At 36.1% G+C, this 4,617-nt stretch overlaps 1 long non-coding RNA gene across 3 annotated transcripts in view; it reads left to right on the top strand.

Moving 5' to 3' along the window:
• The window catches only part of LOC111251903 (uncharacterized), a 17,478-nt gene extending 13,082 nt beyond the window's left edge, over window positions 1-4,396 (top strand). The window contains exons 3-5 of one of the 3 annotated variants that reach the window (XR_002674011.2): window positions 1,393-1,505; window positions 3,325-3,382; window positions 3,925-4,396. This is a non-coding gene — a long non-coding RNA (uncharacterized LOC111251903). The remainder of the gene's footprint in view (window positions 1-1,392; window positions 1,506-3,324; window positions 3,383-3,924) is intronic. The other 2 variants (XR_002674010.2, XR_002674009.2) reach the window with 2 other exon arrangements.
• The last annotated feature ends 221 nt before the right edge of the window (window positions 4,397-4,617 follow it).

Genomic DNA, 4,617 nt, shown 5'->3' with positions numbered 1-4,617 from the left:
TATTTATATTACGTGGCCTTAAAGGTAAGTTTAGAGCTGTGATATAATGGTCACAGAACCTATTAGCTTTTTTCGTCTTGTTGGAATGTCACGCGTAATTGTCAAATGAGGCCCAGCCAATGGACGTCTAAATATACGTATGTTAATAGTGACCGCACTACCTTGTCAGGCTGCATTTGGTAATGTATTAACCTATAATGAAATTCTAACTAAACGAATATTCTGCAATGATATTATAATACAGTAATATTTTAAACCGATTTAGCTGGGTTTCTGTGTTGTAAAAAAATAGCAGGCCTCGATCAGCCTAGCCGAAGATTCCTGCTCCAGTGGCCTGGGTAAAAATTGACCTGCTTTCAATATTAGATAGTATCGTTACTGCAAGCACCCAGTCACTTTCAAAGCGTTTAACAAGAGACAGAAACTCAACAAGCCCTATTGAAAAAATTCACAGCCATAAGGTTTTCACAGACATAAAGGGAGATGCCCAATGATTAACAATTAGAGCTCACACAAATGGGCTGCAATTCAGCAAAATAGACCGGGCTGTATATCACAAACACTATAAAAGCAATTTTAAAAACTCGATTTATCGCATGCAATGCTCAGATCAAGCTGAAATAAGTAAATTTCCTCTATACTAAATAGCGCATTTCACTACCCTGAAAATCGAGCCCGTCATCTCCTCAGTATCCGCATAAAGAGACAAATCGTTGCGCTTCAAGGTAGTGGCAAGTGAATAGCAATGCGACACAGGCATACGTTTTTATATGCAGAGATTTTTATATGTAAGTCGGTAAAATAAATCGTTCTCGGCCTACCTAGCTCCACCACCGCCATAATTTCGTTTCCATAGCTAGCACGAGATCGCAGTTAATTCTGGGTCGCCGATTGCTTCTTTTTTTTTTCCGATATTTTTTTCGCCTGAGTGGGTCGGTCTGATCTGTGTGGTTTGTCTGTTTCACCACAATGGTGAGGCTCTTCAAAGCATACATGGAATTAAGTTATACTATTTTAATTTTAGAAAAAAAAATGTATATATATATATATATATAATGATAATATCACGTGAAGATTGTCTTAATCTGGAGAAGATGCGAGTGATTCTGCTAAGGTCTTTGTCGTGTTAAACATAATAACTTATAGTGACCTATCGTTAAATTTGTAAATCTAATTAATTCATTGGCCTAATTAATAATGTCGACAAATAGATTTTTTATATAATTTCTATGATATTTACTATATCCAAGCGCTGGACCTCCTATTAATTTAAACAGCTATATTTACTTATCGGCAGACGAATACGTATCTATTACAGTTCACGCCGAGTTCAAAGAAATTGGTTATGGTCTCCAATCAACGATCAAAATCTATTTTTTTTTTTTAACGCAGAACATAGAGATGTCTCATCACGGTCCATAGCTAGCCTGAGTTACGGATTTACTGAAGATTTGATTCAGAAGTCATTGGGTGAATGGACATCCGAACGGCGGCTATTTTCAAAGGTGCAGTATCAGTTCATTTAGATCAACGAGACGACGATTGAAGTTAGAAATTCTGATTAATATAAGCGCTTACTGATGAAAGCAATTTAGAGATTGTTCGATCAGCAGAAAATAGTTTTGGCTTCAGAGCGAGTTGGTTGGCTGCTGAACAGGAGAGATGGGGGCATGGAAGCGCAGATTTCAGACGGGATAGCAACTTGGTGGATCGAAGTCGCAAACGGATACCGCGTTTGCGTCATTTCAGCTGCAACGAAAACGTTATTACTTAGGATATGTTTCTATTAACAGCAGCCATTGCGACGGTGACAATCTAAATATTTGTAATGGCTCAGAAACCATATCTGTAACCATACAACTATTGACGTTTATAAAAAAAACTAACTGGAGTTTTAGTATAAAGATTGTTCCAGATTTTCTGTAACAATTCCGAGTTTTGCATATATATACGTATAACAAGTTAATAACCTGTATATTTCACTTCAAATTACGTATACGAAAAGAGTTATCTCTTACGAATTAAACAATATATTCAATTTATTATTTTGTCTATACAACTACGTATATTGGCACATGTGTATCTGTATGTGAATGTGCGTGTTAATCTAGGCTTCATTGATGACTGAACGATGTCTTGCACTAGTTGTAATTGCGGCGAAGACCTGTAATTTAAGCTACGATAAACTTATGTTACAAATGTTCTTCAAACGTGTTTTCGAAACCTTTATATATATATATATATATATATATAGGCGTTTAGTGGAGGTCGTGCTTGTTGCTACGGAACTTGTCCGCCTGGATGACTACCTGATTTTCTAGCAAGAAAGGAACACGTTCTTACTAACGTTTTGGTTTGACATTATTCAAAAGTATCATAGGAAATTAGTAAATTTCCTGTATCCTCAATTATGAGGCTAAATGAGTGCCACAAACCGGACGAACCCCAGCAAACCCCCCAGTGAGAGCTAGGAGGCGAGGGATGTTTAACTAAGTGTATTAGAATTTATTTTCAAATTATAATACGATTTATATGAAGTTTTTTTTTCTTCTATATAAGACAGAAATAAGTCTCTCTGACATTTCCTTTTGTGTTAGTTAATAACAAATATGTAGTAACAGTGGTTGGCTAGTTTTTGTCGGTGTCTCTGATGCGCTAGCGCGGGGTCTATTTCTGCATTTTTCTAACCTATTCTCGAAAATAATGACGATCTGATTCGTTCAACTGCTAAACCATAATCCATTTGCACCAGACTCTATATTTATAATATCTAAAAAGATTTATTTTAGTTAGGACATCGCGTCATCGTTTCGTTACTTTTGTTGCAGACTGGACTTACATTATGTTGGTCTCCGTGCAGTCAAAAGCCAGAGATCAAATTATAGTTTACTCGAAATCAAACTGCTATATGTACGTTCGTGCTAAAACGCTTATGTGTCAAACGATGGCATGAGACGGGAGATAAATGTTGCTTACGACAGGCAGGAGTTTGACACTAACATAAAATGTAGATCTCTATCGATCTGGGTGGTCCGGTTGAATAGAACGTTCAAATGGATCCCATATATCCAAAATGGCAAACTCTTCTACAACTGGATACAAAAAAGAGGTACAACAAATTTGAGATGAGTCACCAGACTATTTGAATGCAATTGTCATAAGACAAACAGATATGACAATAATGTTCTATAGCCACACGAAAACTGGACCGTTGATTGCGAAATAGAAGCATTTTTGGAAGCCAATGCTAAAATGTACGTAGTCCAAAACATTTTTTAAGCCTTCTCTGAGTCCTAACTGAGACAACATGTATTTTTATTCTAGGGATTTATCCTGGTGCACTGAATGCTCGAGAGCAATGGGTATCTTAACTCGCACATAAGTAACTATTAAAAATTTATAAAATTATTCATTATTATTAATAAGTGTATTCTATTATATTATATATATGATATATAATATATTCATAACAATATCATCGTAAAAAATTAAATGGAGCACTTTATTTTGTGCTGCATTCTAACAATAACAGTGCACAAGAAATAAGTTTTTCCTCGATCCTTTTTGACCGCCTTAAGACTTTGACCTTAAGCAATCTATATAATACATAATAAAGATCCGTTGCATTTGATACTGTTCAGTATTCACCTTGCCGATGCCAGGTCTGGCTAACTTCGGACAAAGACACATAAACATAGAAGCTTCTAATTAAATCAACATACCTCACTTGATCATTTTAATCTAGCGGTTTGATTCTAGGCTAAAGGTCGTTTAAGATAGGTATTTTGCAACACGTTTATGTCAATATTATTATAATTAGCCTATAGCTGGTTAGAATGCAGATAAGAAGAAATCACTTTAGAGCAGTTGGTAAGTAACCCTCTCACTTTATATCATCGTTCTAAGATATTTTTATCTTTCCAGGTAGAAGATACATTTGTATGGTAACTTTCCACTAACGACAAAGCAGGATTCCACTTAAAGCAGCCGTGACAAAAGTAATTAAGGGCAGAATTGCTATTGATCGTGCACTTTGTCTGCCTTCTGCCTGCACCTCCTCCCCCCCCCCCTCTGCGATGCCCCTTTGACGTTTGTGATATAGGCTATGAGAAGCTGGTACTCCAAAACGAAGCTGTGGTTACGAATCAAGGGGTTTTTTTATGCTTTTTCAAGGAGACGCGCATCGTTGGAGTTCTTGATGGCGAAGAACAAGCAATGGATTTATTATATATTGTGGATTCCAATATATAACAATAAAACATCAATGCTACGTCGTTGAAAAGGTTGTTACCAATTGTTTTGTCGTCACATTTAATGATTTTTAAGCGCAGTCAATAATGTTACATTTGATGTATCGGTTTCACTATACAATAAACTATAAAATAGACGAAATGAGGCTGGAAAACAGTTAACGAAACCAAATCTTTATATGCGTTTTCGTTTCCGAAACGTCTTTAATAAGTTAGAAGTGCCTGGAGTATATCTAATAAACTTGTGCTCCATTCTACACGCTTCTTAAGCTATCCCTAATTAATGGATTACCCACCCAGCGTTACATCTCTCGAATATAATTACTTTAAATTTCCAACACCCGTCAACGACGGACGCATACTATAT

This window comes from Varroa destructor, unplaced genomic scaffold (assembly GCF_002443255.2).
Source record: "Varroa destructor unplaced genomic scaffold, Vdes_3.0 BEIS01000005.1, whole genome shotgun sequence".
In the NCBI taxonomy this organism is placed as follows: Eukaryota; Metazoa; Arthropoda; class Arachnida; order Mesostigmata; family Varroidae; genus Varroa; species Varroa destructor.
This window is presented reverse-complemented; position numbering and strand designations above follow the sequence as displayed.